This window comes from Meles meles, chromosome 4 (genome assembly GCF_922984935.1).
Source record: "Meles meles chromosome 4, mMelMel3.1 paternal haplotype, whole genome shotgun sequence".
Taxonomy (NCBI): domain Eukaryota; kingdom Metazoa; phylum Chordata; class Mammalia; order Carnivora; family Mustelidae; genus Meles; species Meles meles.
The window spans coordinates 5,644,277-5,668,906 of NC_060069.1; the positions used below are offsets into that span (position 1 = coordinate 5,644,277).

A 24,630-nucleotide genomic window follows, 5' to 3' on the forward strand; every position below is an offset into this window, starting at 1 on the left:
TGAGTCACAGTGCTTGAGGGAAGGTTTGACACTAATAGGAGCACTGTGTTCATCAGTACTCATAGTAGCAGTATTAGAGGGCTCCACACCCAGGACTATAAAATAAGGACTGTGCCTATGACCTACAAAACGGAAAGGATAAGCATGCCCTTGCTATGATTTCTAAATCCTTAATGACATCTCCATTCACAGCAGCTAATCTCTGCTTTTTACTTCTAACCTTGTAGACAAGCAGTTTTCAAACTATTTTAACTGAAGTGATTCTGTTCAAATGTAAGCTTAAAGATAAACAAACAGTGGGGGAGAGGAATAGCTTTAGCGCTCAGTCTCAGGGGTAGGGTAGCAGCAGCACCCAGAGTACAAAGAGTTCTGGGATGCAGGGTTTGAAAGGGAAGGAGATAGGGAGTGCTTGAGAAAGTGAACTTTACTGAAGACAGAAGGGAAGTGAGGGAGGGGGCTTTGTAGATAGTGAGGGACAGCACAGGGCCTAGGGCTGGTTTACTGGAGGAAGAACAAGGTGCCTTTTTGACTCTGACAAAGTAAGCATAGGGATTAACAGTAGAAGAGGAGGTCAGAGAGGTAAGTGCGGGTTTAGATTATATAGGGCCTTGTAGGTAAGCATAACGGCTCTGAGCTAAGAACTGATTTTTAACAGTGTCCCTCTAGCTGCTGCATTGAGAACAAGCTGTACGAGAGCAAGGACAAAAGCAGGGAAAAAAGAATTAGGCAAGGGCAATTACTCAGGAGATATATACTGGTGGTTTGGAGAAGATGAAAGTTGAAGAGATAGTGGCATGAATGACTAATTCTAGATACATTCTAAAAGCAAATACCTTCTGAAAGAAGAGCCAACAGGGTCTGCTGGCAAACTGAATGTGGGAAGAGAGGTGACAGTCAACAATGACTCCAAAGTTCTTGGCCTGGGCTGCTAGAAGAAGGGAGTTGCTATTTACTGAGATGGGACAGGCAACAAAAAGGGTGGTTTTGGAGGGGAAAATGAATTCAGTTTTGAGATGTCTATTAGATATCCAAATGGAGGGGCACCTGGGTGGCTCAGTGGGTTAAGCCTCTGCCTTCGGCTCAGGTCATGATCCCAGGGTCCTGGGATCGAGCCCCGCATCGGGCTCTCTGCTCGGCAGGGAGCCTGCTTCCTCCTCTCTCTCTCTGACTGCCTCTCTGCCTACTTGTGATCTCTGTCTGTCAAAAAAAAAAAAAAATTTAGATATCCAAATGGAGAGGTCATGTAGGCACTCTGATACCAGAGTATGAGATTCAGAGGAGTGGTCTAACTTGGAGATAAAATCTGATAGTCACTGGCATGTGGTTTTTGGCATATAGATGGTATTTAAAGTCATGAGACTGGGTGAAATGCAAAGAAATAGTGTTGATAAGGAAGAACACAGGTTTGAGAGGTAAGGAGTATCCCAACTTTTAGTGATCAGGAAGATGATGAGGAACTAGAAAGAAGACTGAGATAGAATCTTCTGGTAAGGTGGGGGGAAATCCAGAGGAAGTAGTGTTCTGGAAGCTAAGTTAAGAAAGTATTTCAAAGAAAGAGGAACAATCAACTGTGCAAAATGCTGCTGAAAGATCAAGTAAAAGAAAAACTGAGAACAGACTCACTTGACAGATTGGCAATGTTGAGGTCTTGACTGGGGAGGGGAGGGCCTGATTAGTATGGATTTGAGAGGGACTGGCAGAAAGGAACTGGACTCAGTGAGTTAAACAACTGTAGAAAGGAACAGATTTAGAAGGGGATGCAGGATCAAGAGTTTGGTCTTGTATGTTAAGGCATTATATCTCTAATATTTAGTTCTGTGGCTGGCACATAGCAGCAACTCAAGAAGTATTTGTTGACTGAACTAAGCAATCAGGAAAAGTCTTAGTTCTAGACATTTAAAAGCTGATATGGTAAAATGTGACAATTCTTAGTCCAATAAAAAGAACTGCTTTGTTTTTCTACTATGCCTGAAAACTCTTCAGTTTTAAAGACTAAAAAAATTAAAACTATTCCTTACACACCTAGAACACCTAAATTTGAGAGGAATAGCAACAGAATTTGACAAACACATGCTCTACAAGAACACACCCATTCAATTTTGGATAAGTACAATCTCTCCAACTATCTCCTGCATTAGGGCCATCTGACTTTGTATCAGGGGTATAACATGGTCCCCAATCCTCTATGTTATGACTCACTACTCACTATCCACTAGATGAAAGACTTCTGGTGGTTGCTGAAGGATACTAACTTACAGGAACCTTATACATATGATAAAAGCAAAATAATAATAATCATTTGTTCAGTCATTTTTACTGCTCAACATTCACGTTCTCTTTTTATTCTTACAACTTTGTGAGGCAAGTATTCTTACCACTTTCATTTCACATATAAGAAAGCACAGGGTCTGAGACTTGCATAACAACACACATCTTGGAGTGCCTGGGTGGCTCAGTCCATGATCCCAGAGTCCTGGGATGGTGCCCTGTGTTGTGTCGGGCTCCCTGCTTGATAGGGAGCCTGCTTCTACCTCTCCTACTCCCTCTGATAAATAAACAAAACCTTAAAAACAAACAAACAAACCAACAACACACATCTCTTTCAAGAAATAGTGTTGGGACAACTGGATATCCACATGCAAAAGAATGGAGGTGGACCCTATGTCACAAAAATTAACACTGATCAAAGACCTAAATGTAAGAACTTAGAAGAGAATATAGGGGTAAATTGACATGACCTTGGATTTGGTAATGGATTCTTAGGACACTGAAAGTATAAGCAACAAAAGAAAAGAACAGAAATTTGACTTCATCAGAATTAGAAGCCAGTGTACAAAGGACACTATCAAGAAAATGAAAAAGCAACACATAGTATGGGAGAAATATGTGCAAACAATATATCTGACAAGGGTCTGGTATCCAGAATGTACAAAGACCCCTTAACAACTACTTAACAATAAGACAAGCAATCCAACTTAAAAATGGACAAAGGACTTGAATAGATGTCTTTCCAAAGAAGATATACAGATGACCAAAAAGGACATGAAAAGATGCTCAACATTATTCACTAGTCATTAAGAAAATGTGAATCAAAATCATGAGATATTACTTCATACCCACTAAGATAGCTATAACCAAAAAACTCCTAGAGGGTGGCAGGGGATAGGGGTTGGGTTAAATAAGTGATGGGGATTAAGGAGTGTACTTGTGATGAGAACGGAATAATGAATAGAAATGATGAATCACTATATTGTACACCTGAAACTAATGTAACACTGTATGTTCACTAACTGGAATTAAAATAAAAACTTAAAAAAACAAACAAAACAGTGGGGCACCTGGGTGGCTCGGTTGGTGAAGTGTCTGACTCAATTTCTGCTCGGGTCATGATGTCAGGGTTGTGAGATCAAGCATTGCATCAGGCTTGGCGTTGGACGTGGAGCCTGGTTAAGATTCTCCCTCTCCAAGATATTTGCAAATGACAGTACAGACAAAAGGTTGATATCCAGGATCTATAAAGAACTCCTCAAACTCAACACACACAAAACAGATAATCATATCAAAAAATGGGCAGAAGATATGAACAGACACTTTTCCAATGAAGACATACAAATGGCTATCAGACACATGAAAAAATGCTCACAACACTAGCCATCAGGAAGATTCAAATTAAAACCGCATTGAGATATCACCTTACACCAGTTAGAATGGCCAAAATTAGCAAGACAGGAAACAACGTGTGTTGGAGAGGTTGTGGAGAGGGGGAACCCTCTTACACTGTTAGTGGGAATGCAAGTTGGTGCAGTCACTTTGGAGAACAGTGTGGAGATTCCTCAAGAAATTAAAAATAGAGCTTCCTTATGACCCTGCAATTGCACTGCTGGGTATTTACCCTAAAGACACAGATGTAGTGAAAAGAAGGGCCATCTGTACCCCAATGTTTATAGCAGCAATGGCCACGGTCGCCAAACTGTGGAAAGAACCAAGATGCCCTTCAACGGACGAATGGATAAGGAAGATGTGGTCCATATACACGATGGAGTATTATGCCTCCATCAGAAAGGATGAATACCCAACTTTTGTATCAGCATGGACGGGACTGGAAGAGATTATGCCGAGTGAAATAAGTCAAGCAGAGAGAGTCAATTATCATATGGTTTCACTTACTTGTGGAGCATAAGAAATAACATGGAGGACATGGGGAGATGGAGAGGAGAAGGGAGTTGGGGGAAACTGGAGAGGGAAATGAACCATGAGAGACTATGGACTCTGAAAAATAATCTGAGGGTTTTGGAGGGGCGGAGGGTGGGAAGTTGGGTGAGCCTGGTGGTGGGTATTATGGAGGGCATGTAGTGCACGGAGCACTAGGTGTGGTGCATAAACAATGAATTCTGGCACACTGAAAAGAAATTAAAAAAAATAAAAAATTATATGAAAAAAAAAGATTCTCCCTCTCCTCCTTCTTCCCTCTCTTGCTCTCACTCTCTCACTCTTAAAAAAAAAACAACAAACAGAAAATAACAAGTATTGACAAGGATGTTGAGAAACTTCAGAACATTGCTGGTGGAAATGTACAACACTGCAGATGCTATGTAAAACAGTTTGATGGTTTCTCAAAAAGTTAAACATAGAATTACCTATGACCCAGCAATTCCACTCCTACGTATGTACACAAAAGAACTAAAACAGGTATTCAAGCAAAAAATTATACATGAATGCTCTTAGTCGCACTATCTACAATAGCAAAATGAATAAACAACCCAAATATCTATCAATTGGTGAATGGATAAACAAAATATAGTATATCCATACAATTTAATTATTATTCAATCAAAGAAAGGAATGATAATTTTTTAAAATTATTTCATTAACATATAATGTATTATTTGCCCCAGGGGTACAGGTCTGTGAATCATCAGGTTTACATATTTCACAGCACTCACCATATCACATACCCTATCACATAACCCAACCACCTTCTCCATACCCCCTTTCCCCAGCAACCTTCAGTTTGTTTTGTGAGATTAAGAGTCTCTAATGGTTTGTCTCCTTCCCGACCCCATCTTGTTTCATTTTTTTTTCTTCCCTACCCCCCAAACTCCCCACCTTGCCTCTCAAATTCCTCATATCAGGGAGATCATATGATAATTGTGAAAGGAATGATTATTATTCAAAGAAAGGAACACATGCTACAACATGAATGAATCTTGCACAAATTTGCTAAGTGAAAAAAGCCAGTCACAGTATGTCACATTTGTGTGATGCCACTTATATGAATAGGCAACTCCACAGAGACAGAAGCAGATTGGTGGTTTTCAGGAAATAGGGGGAGAGAGGAATAGGGAGTGACTGTTTAATGGGTACAGGGTTTCCTTCTGGGGTGACAAAAATAGTCTGCAATTAATGGTAATGCTTACACAACACTGTGAATGTACTGAAAGTCCTGTATTGTATATTTTAAAATGGTTAAACTGATTAATTTAATGTTATGTGAACTTTAATTCAATTTAAAAAAAAATCACACAGCTGACATTTAACAAATCAAGATTTGGCACCCAAGAACTGACTGCAAATCATCTGCCCACTCAAAATATCCTATTTCCTCTACAAACCAAAGAAGCTTTGGTCCACCTTGCAATGAACTTTTCCCTCTGTCTACCACAATCCAAGTATGGTACCTAACTTTATTTATGATGGTGGAATTCCTACAATTGCCCAAGCACATAAACGTTTCTAAATATTTCTTACCATAGACTCCCAGTATAAACCTTTGTAGACCAAGGGCTTTTACTTATGTCATAAAGGCATCCTTCATACAGAAGTTAACCATCATCCACCTAATGGATAAACTACTAGCAGCTATGAAGACTAATCCCTCACAGGATTACACTCTTACTTTTGGAAAAAAGTACAGCATTGGGGCTTATGTTTTCAACTAATAAACTCCATTCCTCAGTAATAAATCCTTGGCATTTTCCAACCCCTATGGTATCTATAGATCACAACTCTTTACACCTCCTATGCTAGCTAGGTTAAGGCTGCCGATGAGGCAGAGATGGATAAGAGACAGATGGGTAGAGGCCATGTGCATGACAAGCCACTCTGGACAGCCACTCTAATCCAATCTTCTAGGTAACTGCATTCCACCATTCACACAACCTTTTGGAAACCAGTTTGTTCGTGTTCTCTTCTCTTTGAGCTCAGTGAGGGTCTCCTCCAACTTGTATCCATACCCTTTCATCAGCATCGGTGATAAATATTTCAAAGTATGAGAAATTTTACATATACACAACTGGAAAACCAGCTATAATATAAAGTTAAAGCAGCTGCAAAAAACTGCTCTTGGGAATCTGAAAGCTGGAGATACATATACCCTGACATAGCCAAGTATTCCATTTTCAACATGACAACAATCTGATCTTTGTTCACAGTTTAATGGGAGGATGATGTCAGGGTCACTGGAGCCCTGCTGGCCTTTAGGAGCCCTAAGGCTTTTCAGATAAGAAAGAGACTAAGGGCCTAATCACTAACATCTGAGTCTCAAAGGTCCTGGCAAAATATCTCCTCAGTGGAAAGCACAAAGTCTCCAAAACAAATACAGGCAAGACCCCTCTGAAATGGGGGACAAGGGTAATCAGGCACCACTAGGTTACCTCCCTCAAGAGTTAGAAGCATTTGGGTAACCAACACAGACTGCATCTACCATACATATAAGACACCAGACCTTCCCTCATCACTCCCCTTCTAGTGTAAATTCAAAAGACTTCCCCAACATTTATCCTTTGTATTTCCTTACTTTCTACCCACTTCAATCTGGTTTCTGCCTTTTCCAATCTAAAATGGTTTTGCCGAGGGCAACGATTCCATCTTGCTAAATTCAACTGATCATTTTCAATCTACAGCTTCACTTGATAACTCTTCTCTTTTTAAAAAATGCCTTTTATGACACAACTTAAACTGGAATTAGATTCTAAAGTAAACACCGAAGACAAATATCAAGCATAGTTTAAATTGCTCTTGAATCCTTTAAATGGCCCATTAAATAAAGCAAAGCTGTTTTTTGTATACATTAACTCTAGGCAGTAATGAACAGCATATATATATATATAGGTATACACAAAACAAACAGTAAGTATACATGCAAAATCAACTTCTCTTTCATCTAGACATCTTTCCTCTAAACATTCTCTTTCATCTAGACATCTACACATCTTCAAGTGTATTGGGTTAAGTCTGCATACCTTAGCTATAAGCAAGATCCCACTCCACTGTATCTCTCTGACCACTTCTCTCATCCCTTATTCTGGAGTGACCTTCCTTTACTCAACTTTGAAACACTGGGTCTGAGCTCTCTCTTCTTAATCTCTGTCAATGGTCTCAACTTCCACTGCTCAGTGGAATCACCTGACGAGTTGTTCTTTTTTTTTTTAAATCCCAGGCTTTAATTTAGACCAAGTAAACAAAAATATACATTTCTGGTGTGGGTATTAGCAACAGCAATTTTAAATTATCCAATATTTCCAATGTGCAGCCAAGATGAGAATCCCTGTTCTGTTCTCTCTTCCTAGAACAGGGATTTCACACTCAAATGCCTACTAGGGTCAGAGAAGTAAATAAAAAAAAGCAAGCCCGGGGCGCCTGCGTGGCTCAGTGGGTTAAAGCCTCCACCTTTGGCTCAGGTCATGATCCCAGGATCCTGAGATCAAGTCCCACATCAGGCTCTCTGCTCAGTGAAGAGCCTGCTTCCTCCTCTCTTTGCGTGCCTCTCCACCTACTTGTGATATCTCTGTCAAATAAATAAATAAAATCTTGGAAAAAATAAAAATAAAAAAAGCAAGCCAGGATAAGTTTTAGGGAGTGGTGGACTCTCTGCTGAACTAGAAAGCAGCTGGGATCAGTGTTGACTTAGCTCCAACCAATTGTTGCCATACGGGAAAGCCAGCTCAGTAGTGCTACATCTTCTCATTTTTAAAGAAAAGACCCAAATCTAGATTTTCATGAGAAATCTTCAGATTTTAAATTATTGGCAATTAAATTATTGGTAACTAAAAACTAAAAAACAAAAAACACTCCATGGGAAAAACAAAACACACGTGTAAGCCAGATTCAGCTGTGGGCTACAGATTCCCAAAGTGCTCTGGGTAATTCCATCCACACCCCTCAATTCACACCTAAATATGGATCCCCAGTTCAGTCCACTCCTTTGGGCTATGGATTTGAATTAACCAAAGCTTATGTTATTCTCCACTCAGAGGTCTCACCAGTCCAAAGTGAACTATGATTTATACCCACTTCAAAACTATTTACCTTTCTAGTGATAACAGCCACAACATTCACCTGGGTGGGCAAGCCTGGGAGTCAATCCTACTCATTTCTCCCTCAATTATTAAGTTCTTTCAATTATGCTTCTTAAATATATCTCCTATATCCATCTCCATCTCCTCTGCTACCACCATGGTCCCGGCTACAATCTTTTCTCCTCTACCTCTCCACTGTGTGTTAGTTGGCTCAAGATGCCGTAACAAAATACCACAGCCTGGAGTGCTTAAACAACAGAAATGTAATTTTCTCACGGTTCTGGAGGGCAGATGTCCCAGATCAATGTCTGACAAAGTCAGTTTCTCTTCCTGGCTTGCAGATAGCCTCCTTCTAACTGTGCTCACATGGCCTTTCCAACCTCCTCTGCTTATAAAACCACCAATTCTATTGAGTCGGGGCCCCACCCTTTCAACCCTATTTAACCCTAATTACCTACCAAAGATTCTATTTCCACGTTTAGTCACTAGGGGTAAGGGATTCAAAATTCAATTGTGGGGGTACAAAATGCAGTCTACAGCACTCAGTAACCTTAATTAGGGTCAGCACTCATTTCTTTCCAAACCATTCTCTTCAACATGACCATATTGATCTTTTTACAAAACAATATTTATGTGTATATGTACATATTAGACCCAATAATTCCATTTCCAGGAATTTTTCCTATGGATATTTTCACACATGAACTGGCATATGCCTGTACTACTCCTTATAGTAAATTATTAGAAAAAATTTAAATGTTTACCAATAAAGGAACGGTTAAATAATCTGTGGTATATCCATACTATGGAATACTATAAGGTCATTCAAAAGAATAAGGAAACTATATATTGAAATGGAAAGGTTTCCAAGACATTGCTGCAAACATAAATACTGTGTACAGGGGTGCATGGTTGCTTAGTCATTAAGCATCTGCCTTCGGCTCAGGTCATGGTCCCAGGGTCCTAGGATCGAGCCCTATGTCAGGCTGAGCAGGGAGCCCTCTCCCACCGCTAATACAAACTCTTGCTCAAATAAATAAAGTCTCAAAAAAAAAAAAAAAGAATAGTGTGTACAGAATGCTACCATTTGTGTAAATAACAGCAGGAACTAAGAATATGCATTTGCTTGAACGCGGACAAAAAAATGTCTAGAACAATACACAAAACTAGTACTAGTGGTTATCCTTTTAAAAAGTGTGGGGAAGTGGCACTTGGGTGGCTCAGTGGGTTAAAGCCTCTGCCTTGGGCTAAAGCCTGATCCCAGGGTCCTGGGATTGAGCCCAGCGTCAGGCTCTCTGCTCTGCGGGGAGCCTGTTTCCTCCTCTCTCTGCCTGCCTCCCTGCCTACCTGTGATCTCTGTCTGTCAAATGAATAAATAAAATCTTCAAAAAAAAAAAAAAAGTGTGGGGAAAACAGCAGTTGGGGAGGAAAGTAGGATCCAATACAGACATTCTAATTTAATGGGCCATGCCCTAGTACTGTTTTAAGGTCCTCTTGTGATTCTGATGAATAGGCTGGACTGAGAACTGCTGCTCAAAGAAAGCCTCTACCAACTTTTACAGATTCATTTTGTATCATCCTGCCCCTACCACTCTCCACATTCCAGCCACATTGGCCTCTGAATTCCCAGAAAAGGTCCTATTCCTTCTCCCTGAAATATTGTCCCCCTATGCTTCACCTTATAACTTCTATTAACCTTCAATGTCCCCCTCACCTTAAAGGTCATTTCCCAAGGAAACCTTTCCTAGTTCCCAAACTAGGTCAGGACCCTTGGAGTGCTCTGTACTTCTCCTAGAATTTATCACAATTGCAATGAGGTATCTGTATCATTATACATGTGTGTCACTCTCTTTAGAAATAATGTTCAAGAGGGGGCACCTGGGTGGCTCAGTGGGTTAAAGCCTCTGCCTTCGGCTCGGGTCATGATCCCAGGGTCCTGGGATCGAGCCCCACATCAGGCTCTCTGCTCCGCAGGGAGCCTGCTTCCTCCTCTCTCTCTGCCTGCCTCTCTGCCTAGTTGTGATTTCTCTCTGTCAAATAAATAAAATATTAAAAAAAAAAAAAGAAATAATGTTCAAGAGTACAAAGACCACACCAGCTCTTTTTACCACTGTATTTCCAGAACTAAACTAGCACCTGGTTGGCAAAGTATGCCCTTCCTCAGATACCTGGTAAATAAATGAATGACTCCTCTGCCCTCAAGCCTAGGACAGCAGAGAAAATCAACACATAACCAAATGAAGACAACGCAGGGTCACCAATGTTAATTAAGGCAACAGTCTACTTAGGATAGTGGTTCTCAACTGGGGTGATTTTGGCTCTCTCAGGGGACATCTGGCAATATCTGGAGGCATTTTTGATTGTCACTACTGTGTACATTGTGTGACTATTTGCTATAATTTTGTATGGGGGGAGGTACTAGTGGTATGTATTTAGGAGAGGTCAGGAATGCTGCTAAACATCCTGTGATGAGCAGGATAGCCCTCCCCAACAATGAATTACCTGGTCCAAAATGTCAATAGTACTACAGATGAAAACGCCTAATTTAAAGAGTGGTAAAACTCAAAAGGGTGATCAACTCTACTCCAGGTGGTGGGGGTTTTTTGCGGGGGGAGGGTAAGGTGTGTGTGGGGGGGAAGATGTTAAGAAAGGCTTTAGCTGTGTTCTGAAAGGTGACAGGGGCTAAATCAGTGGAGACTAATCAGGTAATGAGCTTATGAAGAATTTAAAAGCGAAGTTATGGTTTGCTTTTAATAAGTGCCCCCCTCAAGTACTCCATACTCTGAAATTTCTCAGATCCTTTACTCTCTTCTTGATGAAACGAAACTTTCATTCTCTTAGGGCAGTGGGTTTTAGCTAAACATTAAGGTAAAATTAATTCAGATTAAGATAAAGTCAGATACCCCTTCACTTGATACCCCTTGCACATTTTAAAATATGCAAATACTTAAGAACACAAATAAATCTGATTAATATTCAGGTTGTTAGTGGATACAACTATTTTTTACCTCCACAGCCAGATTGGTCCTGATAAAGACTTCTTCAAAGCTTTCTGTTTTTTGAAAAAAACTTTACTTTGTTTGCCCTGTCCTCAATTTCTGAGTTCTCAGATTTATAAAAGATCCGAGTTTTCCCCACAGCATCTCAAGTTTTTCTGTCAGAGAGGATAGGAGAGCCATGTGGATGCAATAAATGTGAACAGATTTTATGTATAAATTAGGAGTGGTCTATAGATTTTTTAAAGGCTTTCACTAAAAGTCATGGATATTTCTGAGAGTGAAACTGAGATAATTTTAATGGTACCATCAAGAAAGAAAATGATGTTTTACTACCACACAAACCTGCTGCCTCCTGAGCAGGACGCACATGCCCTGACCTAGTACAGCAATTTCTGGGGTCTCAGCAGTGGGTGCTCTGTTTACAAGAAACTGAGGCCTGAGACTAATAAAGAACAAAGAAAAATGCCTGGCACCAAAGGTTTGAGGGGACGCTTTGTACATAAATGACCTGAGAAGGAGCACTTCTTCAGATTTTGGAAGGCACTACAAGCCACTCTTTTTTGCTTACGCATCAAGAATTTTTATTTCGTGTTTTCAGGCCATTTCCTAATAAGAAAATACATTATAATTTACAAACAGCAATTTATCCTCCCTTACATTTGCTGACCGCTAAAACTGGGTAAAAATTCCTTAAGCTTTACCAGAGTTGAGGGATTGGGAATAATGCGAGCACAACAGAGTTCAGATGCAACATCAACTCCAAGCCCGGCCAGCTGGTTTCCATCGAGAGGTCCCCCGAGAGAAAGCCCCTCCGAGGCGGCGGCCAGGGTCGGCGCGGGAGAGACCCACTGAGGCGGCCCGGGGGCGGCCGCACGGCAGGGCCAGGGTATGCCCGGCCTCCGTTTACCTTTGTTTCAGGTACTCCTGCTTTCAGCCAGGCCGGGGATCCCGCCCGAGGCCCCGAGCTGGTGACACATCCTTCTTTGGCCAAGTCGGGCTGAGGCTGGGCAGGGGGTGGGGAAGGAAAATAAAGCCTCAGCGTCTAACGACGTGACTCTCAGTTCTTCCAAAACGTTGGCATTTGTTTTTCTGCCAAGCTTTCCTGTTAACAAGTTCCCGAGGGCTGTGCGGGCGAACTGGCCTGGGAGCCCCAAAAGTGGGAGGGACAGGGCCGTCCCCCGCCTTCTCTGCTCGGTGGGTGCCCCCGGGGCAGGCGGTTTCCACACCTCCCGGGCAGCCACTGCCCGGGACCCAGCAGGGCGTGCACTGGAGCCCGCGCCGCCCCAAAACCCGACTCCCACGGCTCTGCGGTGGGCCCAGTTCCGCGCGGCCCCTCTGGCCCCGCTGGCCAGGCCGGTCCCCGCCCCCAGGCCCCCGCCCCGCCCGCTCGGGCCTCCACGCGCCGCCCCCCGGCCTCGCCACCACCCTCGGGCAGGGCCAGGGGCGCCCTGGCTCCAGGCCGCGCGGCGGCCGTCCCCGCGCCTACCTCAGCGCCCGCGGCTCCTCCTCCGGCTGCTGCCCGGGCTCGCGGACGACACTCGCCACCAGACTCCCCGGCGGCGCGGAATCTGGGAGGCGAGTGCGGCGTGTGAAGAGCTGAGGCCCGAACGCGCCCCGCCCAGCCGCCCGTCACCTCCTCCCCCTTATGCCCACCCTCCGCCGCGCGCTCGGCGCCCCGCCCCGCCCCGCCCCGCCCGCCAGGCTCCGCCCACCCCGCCGGCCCGTGTCGGGAAGGGGGCCGCCAGGGGCGCTGCGAGAGCCGCGATGTCCTCCGCCCGTGGGGTCTTCGGTATGGCGGCCCCGTGGTGTCGTGATTTGTGGCACTTACAACCGTTTGCTGGATACGAATCTCCTGTTAGGATTTGTTATTACTGTGATTTTATTGTCATTGTCATTTTATAATCGTTGTCATTGTTATCTTCATTAGTTCTTTTACCCTCCTGGAGCTGACCGGATGGTTCCGTTGGCGGGGAGACGGCAGACACGCAGCCTTCGCTGCTGACCAGTACACCTGGTCACTCCGATCCTCCCAGTGGCCCGCACCTGTGCCACATTTCCTTGTGACGTGAACAAGTTGTGTGACTTTTGAAGGAAGATTTATTTTGAACTGTTACTGTGACATATAAGAAAAATACAGAAAGCCACACTCAAAGCACAGTTGCATGAATTATTCTGACACACACCCTTATAACCACTCCCCAGATTTAACACCATGTGAAGTGGGTGAAGACAAAAGCTCATCAGCAGGGAAGACACAACCGGGGAATGGCGTCCCAAAATTCTCCTCCTGGTGACTACCACAGGAAGTCAAAGGCCACCTGCCCATAATCATGCCGTCTCCAAGAACAAATGGAAATTTACCCATAATTAGGGACCTCCAATCAGGATGTATTTGTAAAATTCTTAATTAAAAAGCTTAATCAATAAATACATAAGCATATGAATAACTTAATAAATAAGTCAGTCAGGAGATTGAACATAATGAGTAAGAAGCCTAGGAGCCCAGGGTTAGGTTTTCCATGAGGAGAGGTTCTGGTCACCTGGGCTGTCCTCACTCTGTATCACCAGCACCAAGGACAACATGGAATAGGTGCTGTGTGTATATTTATATTGCAAAAAAACCAGACTTTGCTTACTGAAAATTTCATCTAAGTTCAATTTTTCCAATAGCTAATCTGATATGCTCTGTGAGATGCCTGGATATCTTGGGAAGAAGCCATAACGCTTTAAACTTTATTCTGCTTTCCAGTTTAAAAAAATAAACCCTTTTAAATGCATTACAGTATCATATTTAAGACTTCGAGCAGTACTGTGAGAAGGGCAGGGCAGCACAGAGGACTTTGCAAAGGTCACAGTGCAACGCAGACCTGGAAGAAGAGGAAGTACACAGCGAACTATAAAACAGTTCCAGTATTGCTGACCCTGCCAATCCCTGTTGGATTCCTAGTTTGTCTTGACAGTTTTATTGCCCAAGTTTTTACGTAAGGATTCCTTTGGTTCCTTTGCCATGCATTTATATGCGGTATGACTTGAATTTATAAAGGATAAGGCACCTAACAGGACGCTTGATTTAACAGGGTAGAGTCAGCCTCCCTGTCATGGGCACTTTGGTGAACTGGGGCTAGAGAGCTGCCAATTTGTTTCCATTTATTGAGCACCCTTGCTCTGTGGTTGGTGGTGGGAATATAAAGAACAGAAAATTAATAAGACAATTTTTGCTCTCAAGGGTTTATAGCCAATTAGGGAGAAAGATTTGGAGATAAATGAGGGTTTAATTAATTTGGACAGTAGGGGAACAGTCCTGAGCACAATTAATTCTATTAGGAGTAGGGAGAGGATAGAGCAAGGCTTCTCAAATACGGAACATCTGATTATTTTAAATTGTGGGAAAATAACAAATGTTATAAAAGTAAAGAGAATAATATAATGAACTACTATGTAGTCATTACTCACTTTCAGTAGTTATCATTCTTTGGCCAATTTGTTCTATCTGAACCTCATCTTTTCTTTCCCTCCTTGGATTATTTTGAAGCAAATCATAAGTAGTATATTATTGTACCCATAAATACTTTACTATGCATCTCTAAACAATAGTCTATTTTTGATAACAACCACAAAATCATTATAATATCTTTTAAAAATGAACAATTTCTTAACTTCGAGTCAGTGTTAAAATTTTCCCAATTTTCTTATTAATGTTTTATATAGTTCATTTGTTCAAGTCAGGATCCAAAAAAAGTACTCACTTTGCATTTGGTTAAAATCTCTATCTCTTTTTATAAGATTTTATTTATTTATTTGACAGACAGAGATCACAAGTAGGCAGAGAAGCAGGCAGAGAGAGGAGGAAGCAGGCTCCCTGCTGAACAGTCCCAGGACCCTGGGATCATGACCTGAGCTGAAGGCAGAGGCTTTAACCCACTGAGCCATCCAGGTGCCCCTGGTTAAAATCTCTTAAACTCTTTTCTTTCCTTGCACTTTATATGTTGACAAAATTGATTGCTTGTCCTGTGGTGTCCCTCACATTCTGCACTTTACTAATGTTAACATTTTTTCTCTATCCCTTTTCTTCTCATAAACTGATAGTAGAACTAGAGATTTGGTCATATTTAATAAAATACACCCATAATAAATAGTTAATTGTTCAAAATCAGACCCAGAACTTTCATAGATGTTAGAACTGGCAGACAAGGACATGAAAACAGTTACTGCTAACTATATTCCAAATGTTTAAAAAGTTAAAGAGACATGAGAGATATAAAAAAAGGAGACAAATTGTAATTCTTAAGATGAAGGCTATAGTGTCTGAATAAAAATACACTGCATAGGATTAATGGCAAATTAGACATTGCCAAAGAAAAGGTTAGCGATCTTGAAGTCATACCAAAAGGCAGAAACTGGTTTAAAAAGACAATACAAATGCTACTTATGAGAAATACACTTTAAATGCATAGATACCAATAAGTTAAAGGCAAAAGAATAGAAAGATATTCACTGTGCAAACAAAAGGAAACTAGTCAAAAGAAAATATTTCAGATAAAGAATATTACAAAGAGTAAATACAGTCATTTTGTATTATAAAGGGGTCAATTCATCAAGAGGATATAATGATTATGTTTATGCATTTAATAATTCATGAAGGAAAATAGATAGGAGCAAAGAGAAATAGACAAATCTACAATCAATAATTATAGATTTCATGGATAAAAGACCTCAAGGTGAGACAGGAATCCATCAGAATCCTAGAGGAGAACATAGGCAGTAACCTCTTCAATATCAGCCACAGCAACTTCTTTCAAGATATGTCTCCAAAGGCAAAGGAAACAAAAGCAAAAATGAACTTTTGGGACTTCATCAAGATCAAAAGCTTCTGCACAGCAAAGGAAACAGTCAACAAAACAAAGAGGCAACCCACAGAATGGGAGAAGATATTTGCAAATGACAGTACAGACAAAAGGTTGATATCCAGGATCTATAAAGAACTCCTCAAACTCAACACACACAAAACAGATAATCATATCAAAAAATGGGCAGAAGATATGAACAGACACTTCTCCAACGAAGACATACAAATGGCTATCAGACACATGAAAAAACGTTCATCATCACTAGCCATCAGGGAGATTCAAATTCAAACCACATTGAGATATCACCTTATACCAGTTAGAATGGCCAAAATTAGCAAGACAGGAAACAACGTGTGTTGGAGAGGTTGTGGAGAAAGGGGAACCCTCTTACACTGTTGGTGGGAATGCAAGTTGGTGCAGCCACTTTGGAGAACAGTGTGGAGATTCCTCAAGAAATTAAAAATAGAGCTTCCCTATGACCCTGCAATTGCACTGCTGGGTATTTACCCCAAAGATACAGATGTAGTGAAAAGAAGGGCCATCTGTACCCCAATGTTTATAGCAGCAATGGCCACGGTCGCCAAACTGTGGAAAGAACCAAGATGCCCTTCAACGGACGAATGGACAAGGAAGATGTGGTCCATATACATGATGGAGTATTATGCCTCCATCAGAAAGGATGAATACCCAACTTTTGTAGCACCATGGACGGGACTGGAAGAGATTATGCTGAGCGAAATAAGTCAAGCAGAGAGAGTCAAGTATCATATGGTTTCACTTATTTGTGGAGCATAACAAAAAACATGGAGGACATGCGGAGATGGAGAGGAGAAGGGAGTTGAGGGAAATTTGAAGGGGAGATGAACCATGAGAGACTATGGACTCTGAAAAACAACCTAAGGGTTTTGAAGGGGCGGGGGGTGAGAGGTTGGGGAACCAGGTGGTGGGTAATAGAGAGGGCACGTATTGTAAGGAGCACTGGGTGTGGTGCAAAAACAATGAATACTGTTACGCTGAAAATAAACAAATAAAAGAAAAAAATAATTGTAGATTTCAGTACCTTCCTTCTATAACTGATAGGACAAGTCGCAGAAAATCAGCAGATAGAAAAGACTTGAATAACACTATCAAGCGGCTTTACTTAATTCACATTTGTAGGACATTTCTTCCAATAACAGAATTCACATACTTGCCAGTTGCACACAAAATATTTATCAAGATAGACCATATTTTGTGTCCTGAAACAAATCTCAATAAATTTAGAAGAATTCAAGTCATACCAAGTATGGCCTCTGACCACAATGGAATTACATTAGAAAACAAAAACATCTAGAATTCAGCATATTCCATTCTCCTTCCCTAATTCCCCAACCTGCTCCTCGTCACTTGTTCCTTTCTTATCTTAGGTTGAGGTCCCAATATCCACTCAGTCATTTAGGCCAGAAAGTCTTAATACCTCTTGCTCCCTCATCTCTCTCTTATGGAACAAATCTCCAAGTTTTGATTTTTCTTTTCAAATTGTTTCTCAAATCTGATTGTTCATCTCTGCCTCTATTACTGCTTTCTCTGTTATCGGTAGTTCAGGTGATCACCATGTCTCTTTGTAGGCACATACTAGCCACCTCACTGGTTTCTGCCTCCCATCTTGTCCCCTTTAACTCACTCTCAATGTGTGGCCGAACGTAGTGAAGAGTGTGTCACATTCTTGGAGTTTCCCAGCACCTGTTAAATAGCTTTCCTTTATTCTGGGGGAATCTCTACTGTCAGGAGTCCTGACTTTCAAGGTGGAAGCCAGAACTCACTTTCCCCATATCCTTTGTAGCTGGGGTGGGGGTGGAGGTAGGTGACCTAGGCTCACTCAGATATACCACACAAGATTTTAACTAATAAGACCACAACGTGAAGAAGCAGGATATCCACAACATAAGAAAGTTGTTGCATATCTGTGCAAGAGACTCCAAAGATACTTTCCCCCATAGGGATAATGTGGGTATTCTGGGAATTCTGAAAAGTCTGAAGTTTGTGTTTGATTTTCTTTCTTTTCTTTTTGTTTTCTCCTTCCCTCTTTCCTTCCTTCCCACGTTCCTTCTTATAACAGCTTTTTTTGGCATACCATATAATTCACCTATTCAAAATCTACAATTTAATGGTTTTGGTATATTCACAGAGATGCATAATCACAATCACAGTATATTTTAGAATATTTTCATCAACCCCAAAGGAAACTCCACACTGTTAAGCCACTCTTGTTTCTGCCCATCTTCCCTCCTGGCCATAGGCAACCAAACTGATTACTTTCTGTTTGATAAGTATTCTGGACATTTCATATAAACAGAATCATATAGCATGTGCCTTTTGTATCTGGCTTCTTTCATATATTTGGCATAATATTTTCAGCGTTCATGTTGTGTACTGATTTGTGTATCAGTACTTTATTCCTTTTTATTGCTGAATAATATTCTGTTGTATGGCCATGCTATAGTTCATTTATTCATTTACCTCCTAATGGCCATCTGGGTTGCTTCCAGTTTTTGTTACCACAAATAAGGCTACTATGAACATCGACGTGTAAGTCTTTGTATAGATATATGCCTTTATATCTCTTGGTTATAAATCTAGCAGTGGAATTGCTGGGTCATATTGTAACTCTGTATATAAAGTGTTTAATTTTCTTTGCTTCAATGTCAATGAGCTGGTTTCTTTGAGAACCGGAATGTGGGAGAAGTTGATTCTTTATTTCATCATGTGAGTTTTTTATGTACAAGATGAGCTTTTGTATACTGAAAGAAAAAACCCCCAAAATGTATAAAGCTACTTTTGTTTAATAAATGTCAAATTTATTAAAGGTATCCAGTTTTAAAATCTAGTTTTCCTTAGACCTTTAAGTTTAAACTTTATGGTCTTATTTATAAATGTATCCAAAAAACATAAAATTAGCTTATAAATAATGGAAGATTAAGTTCTCTAAACATTTAGTATTAACTCAATTAAATTCTTAGATTTTTCAAATACAGCTACAAATGTAGTAATTTTGATTCTTTAAAGCACTTCAAACATTCAAAAAGTAAGCTTACAATTCAAAAAAACCAATATTCCTAAGCCCCTTGACTCTATTTACAAACCTAATAACTCAGAAGTTATAGATTTAGTACCTCAGATTCCCTGAAAAATTCAAACACAGTTTACAAACATAATCAATTCAACTTTTACATGTCTCAAATTGAAATCCCCAATCTACTGTCAATTAAACCCTTTAAACATTTAAAATGAAAATCAAAAGTCTAAATTCAACATTTCAAGTACTCCACCTGTCAAATAAAATACATCCAAATTGCCAAGGGGATTAAAAAATAACTTATTCTAGAACTCAACACAAAAGGTGTTAAATCTTAGGTTTGAGTCACTTCATCACTCTTATTTAGAGACTGTAAGATTGGCTGTTAAGTTCAGCAAAAGTGAGGAATCACAAGTAATAGTTCATATACAGTTCAACATTTTCAGTTAAATATTTAGCAGATATAAGTGTTTAGTTTAGAATCTAACTAGAAAATTGGGCCAAAGACATGAATAGACACTTCACCAAAAAGAATATTCAGGTAATAAATAAGTACATGAAAAAGGTTCAATGTTATTAACCATTAGAAAAATGAAAATTTAAACAATAATGACATATCACTTTCAGATAAATGAAAAATACGTTCACACAAATACCTGTATACAAATGTTTCTTGCAACTTTTTTTCATAATGGCCCTGAACTGGAAACAATCTAGATATCCTTCAACAGGTGAATAGTCAAATAAACTGTGAAACAGCCATAACATGGGCTAGTACTTATCAACGCATAGGAACAAACTAATGATACACACAACAACTTCAATGAATCTCCGGAGAATTAGACAGAGACCAGTGGCTTCCAGGAGCTGGGGTTAAGGGAAAAGTGTGGAGGGATTGAGTACAAAGGAGTAGCACAAGGGAATTTTGAAGGATGATAGAGATATTCTCTATCTTGATCATGGTAGTGGTGGTTGTATGTCTGCAAGTATTCTCAAAACTCATAGGACTGTACACCCTACACTCAAAAGGGTGTATTTTTTTTTAAAGATTTTATTTATTTATTTGACAGAGAGAGAGATCACAAGTAGGCAGAGAGGCAGGCAGAGAGAGAGGAGGAAGCAGGCTCCCTGCGGAGCAGAGAGCCCGATGCGGGGCTCGATCCCAGGATCCTGAGACCATGACCCGAGCCGAAGGCAGTGGCTTAATCCACTGAGCCACCCAGGTGCCAAAAGGGTGTATTTTGTTGTACGTAAATTATAACTTTCTTTTTAAAAACATGACAAATTTCAACAAATGGTTCTCTAGCAATTGGACATCCAAAGACAAAGAAAGAAATTTTCACTGCTGAGTTTGAGATTTCTTTATATATTCTAGATACAAATCCTTTGTCAAATATGTGGTTTGCAAGTATTTTCTCCCACTCTCTAGTAGTTTGTGTTTTCATTATCTTAATGGAGTTTTTGCAAAGCAAAAGTTTCTAATTTTTATGAGGTTCAGTTTATCAGTTTTTCCTCTAGGATCATGTCTTGGTGTTAAATCAAAGAACTATTTGCCTAGTCCTAGATTCTGAAGATTTTCTACTATTTTTTTTTTTTGTAAAAGTTTTACAGTTTTACATTTTATGTTACATCCATGATTCATTTGAGTTAATTTTTTACAAAAACACATTAGGTTTATGTTGATTTCCTTCCATCCTTCTATCTTTCCTTCCTTCCTTTCTTCCTTCTTTCCTTTTCTTTCTTTACCTTTGGATGTCCAATTGCTATAGAACCATTTGTCAAAATGGTTATCCTTCCTCTATTGACTAGCTTTTGAACGTTTGTCAAAAATCAGTTGGGCATTCAATATCAAGTAGTATACCTGATCCCCAGATTGTGGTTTCTAATACCATTCTCTAGTAAAAGGAACAAGTCTCCTTAGAGAAATGGTTTATCCTAGAACAAGGAAGAAAACATATAAGATGATCCAGGAGTACTTTGTAGTATCATAAAGTAAGGAAGTGATTAATGAAAACCCAAAAACACATGGATGAGGGTATGTCAGAGGTGCACAGAACCCAACTAGAAGAGCACCTAATGACCAGGGTTAGAACAATTTGGACAAAAAATAAATAAGGTAAAATTAGATTATAGTCCAGGGTACCAAATAACTATGCATAAACCCTACTGAGATAAATGATTGAATAATAAATAAATAGGAGAGAATAGACAAATCTCCCACTCAGAATTCCAAATGATTGATGCACATAATTTGTCCTCAAGAAGAGGAACATAAATCCCTACTCCTTACGTGTGGACTGTGCATAATGACTTTCTTCCAAAGATTATAGTCTGAAAATAGGGGAAAAGTACCTTTATAGTAGAGAAATATGACAAAGACTACCTCAGCCCAACTCAACATCAAAATCATAAATCATATTGATAAATATTGACTCTTAAAATGATGTGATAAAAATGGCACTTTACTTCTGTAATCTTCCTTCCAATAACCCATCACTCCAGTCTTACCATGAGAAAAAAATCAGACACACTCCAAAAGTGGGGCATCCTACAAAGTATGTGACCAGTACTTCTCAAATCTGTCAAGGTCATGAAAAAAGAAAAGTCTGAGAAATTGTCATAGATAAGAGGAGCCTAAGGAGACATGAAAATTAAAAACAAAGTGATTCTGAATACACTGTGACTATTAATTATAATGTATCAATATTTATTGCTTAATTATAATAGATACACTATACTAATATGTTAATAATGCGGGGTACTGGATGCAGTAAGTGGGAACTTGTACTATCTGCTTGATTTTTCTGTAACTCAACAACTACTTAAAAATAAGCCTGTTTTTGACACTTCTCCAATGAAGACATACAAATGGCTATCAGACACATGAAAAAACGTTCATCATCACTAGCCATCAGGGAGATTCAAATTAAAACCACATTGAGATATCACCTTTTACCAGTTAGAATGGCCAAAATTAGCAAGACAGGAAACAACATGTGTTGGAGAGGATGTGGAGAAAGGGGAACCCTCTTACACTGTTGGTGGGAATTCAAGTTGGTGCAGCCACTTTGGAGAACAGTGTGGAGATTCCTCAAGAAATTAAAAATAGAGCTTCCCTATGACCCTGCAATTGCACTGCTGGGTATTTACCCCAAAGATACAGATGTAGTGAAAAGAAGGGCCATCTGTACCCCAATGTTTATAGCAGCAATGGCCACGGTCGCCAAACTGTGGAAAGAACCAAGATGCCCTTCAACGGACGAATGGATAAGGAAGATGTGGTCCATATACATGATGGAGTATTATGCCTCCATCAGAAAGGATGAATACCCAACTTTTGTAGCACCATGGACGGGACTGGAAGAGATTATGCTGAGTGAAGTAAGTCAAGCAGAGAGAGTCAAGTATCATATGGTTTCACTTATTTGTGGAGCATAACAAAAAACATGGAGGACATGTGGAGATGGAGAGGAGAAGGGAGTTGAGGGAAATTTGAAGGGGAGATGAACCATGAGAGACTATGGACTCTGAAAAACAACCTAAGGGTTTTGAAGGGGCGGGGGGTGGGAGGTTGGGGAAGCAGGTGGTGGGTAATAGAAAGAGCACGTATTGCATGGAACATTGGGTGTGGTGCAAAAACAATGAATACTGTTATGTTGAAAATAAATAAATAAATAAATAAATAAATAAATAATAAGTCTGTTTTTAAAAAATCATTTGGGCATATTTGCATGGCTCCATTTTCTCTACTCTGTTCCATTGATCCGTTTGGCTATTCCTTTGCCAGAAACAAACTGTTTTGATTACTGTGTGGTATTGTCAGAGAGATAGCTATTTAGTGGGCCTTAATAATTGGATGGGTTTAGAAGGGCCTGGGTGGCTCAGTTGGTGAAGTGTCCAACTCTTGATCTCAGTTCATGCCTTGATCTCAGGGTCATGAGTCAAGCCCCCCACATTTAAAACAAACAAATAAATAAATAAAATAATTGGGTGGGGTTTGCCCTATTTTTAATTGAGTTATTTTCTTATTATTGTGTTTTGAGAAAGTCCCAGCGTACTCGAGAGAAGTCCACTGGCTGCAAGTGTTCAGTGTGCCTTAGGACCAGTTGGTAGGTTTTACAGAAGGAATGGAGAAGGTTAGTTAATTAAATAATTTAAGTGAAAATTGGTTATAAAAGCTTCTATTATTTTTATTTCTAGTTTTCTTCCCAGAGTGGAAAGGATGCTTCCCCAACTGAATTATCATTAGTTACCTGGAAGAGATGTAAGACTATTATATATTTATAGATTTGAGTTATTTGTTAGCAGTTAGGGCACTGGGCTCTGGATCAAGGTTCACCACCCAGATTTATTCCTCCTGAACTACACTCTGACAAGCTGGATCACTTCTTATATAGTTGGGCTTTTTACCAAAAGAATCCCTAAATATATGGCTTTCAGCTGGAATGTAACTTATTTCATTACTTAGTGAATTGCATAGTCTGTAAGCATACCTAAGGTTATATCTTGACCTCTCTCCCCCTTTCTTCCCCAAAACCTTTTTCAAACATTTTTGGATTTGGGTTGATAGGATTCTGCACTGCACACCCCTCCCCCCCAACAAAACTAGACTGCAACCGCCTAAGAAAGAGGTCTTAATGTTTTTGTGTCCATAGTCCCCTTTGGCAGTTTGATGAAACCTATGGATCTCTTCTTAGAATAATGTTTTAAAATCAATTTCATAAAATACATAGGATCACAAAGGAAACCAACTATTGAAATATAGTTATCAAAAATATATGCTTCATTGTTAACAGATTAAATATCAAGATCTCATGACAAATTAAATTAGTATCATAATTTGACAGTAGTGGTGATCAAAAATAATATTTCAAGATATTTGCAACAACCATAAATATTATTAATTGAAAATACCCATAAATTCTACTAGTTACAAAGTCATCAGTAGTACCAAGACTGCTGTGGTTTATTGCCTCCATTTATAATTGAAGGAAATGCTACATTTTCAGTTACAGTTTAGTCAAAATAAAGATGCAATTTTTTTTCTCCATCTGAGTTTATGGCATGATGGAATTTCATTTCTGTGGTGAGATTCTTTATGCTTTTTGCATTTTTTAAGACTTGTCTCATCAACTACCATTTTCTGTTCATTTTTATTAATCCCTCTGGGACGAATATTAGAAGGCAATTGAAGGAAGTGAGGGAAATTGGTGAGTACAGACTTGACTCCTGGAACATGGGTTGCCTGTCGCTCAGCCCATCCCCCTTCTGTTACTCCCACACTGAATGCTCTGCCTCCCAGGCCCAGCCAGCTGTTGTAAGCAACTCCCCAACTGTGAAAACCAGCCTTAGTCCCAGAGGGTGTGGAATCTGCATTGGTTTTGTGGATTTATCTGCTGTATCTGCCCACAGCTAGCTGTTTTCTTTTCCTT

The 24,630-nt window shown here is 40.1% G+C and overlaps 1 protein-coding gene across 4 annotated transcripts in view; it reads right to left on the reverse strand.

Moving 5' to 3' along the window:
- The window catches only part of PPP2R3A (protein phosphatase 2 regulatory subunit B''alpha), a 199,151-nt gene extending 186,232 nt beyond the window's left edge, over positions 1-12,919 (reverse strand). For 2 of the 4 annotated variants that reach the window (XM_046001660.1, XM_046001662.1), the window contains exons 1-2: positions 12,783-12,819; positions 12,204-12,299 (exon numbers count right to left, since the gene is read on the reverse strand). The gene's annotated coding sequence lies outside the window, so the exon portion shown is untranslated. Of the gene's footprint in view, positions 1-12,203; positions 12,300-12,782 lie in introns of all 4 variants that reach the window. The other 2 variants (XM_046001663.1, XM_046001661.1) reach the window with 2 other exon arrangements.
- Between the last annotated feature and the right edge of the window lie 11,711 nt (positions 12,920-24,630).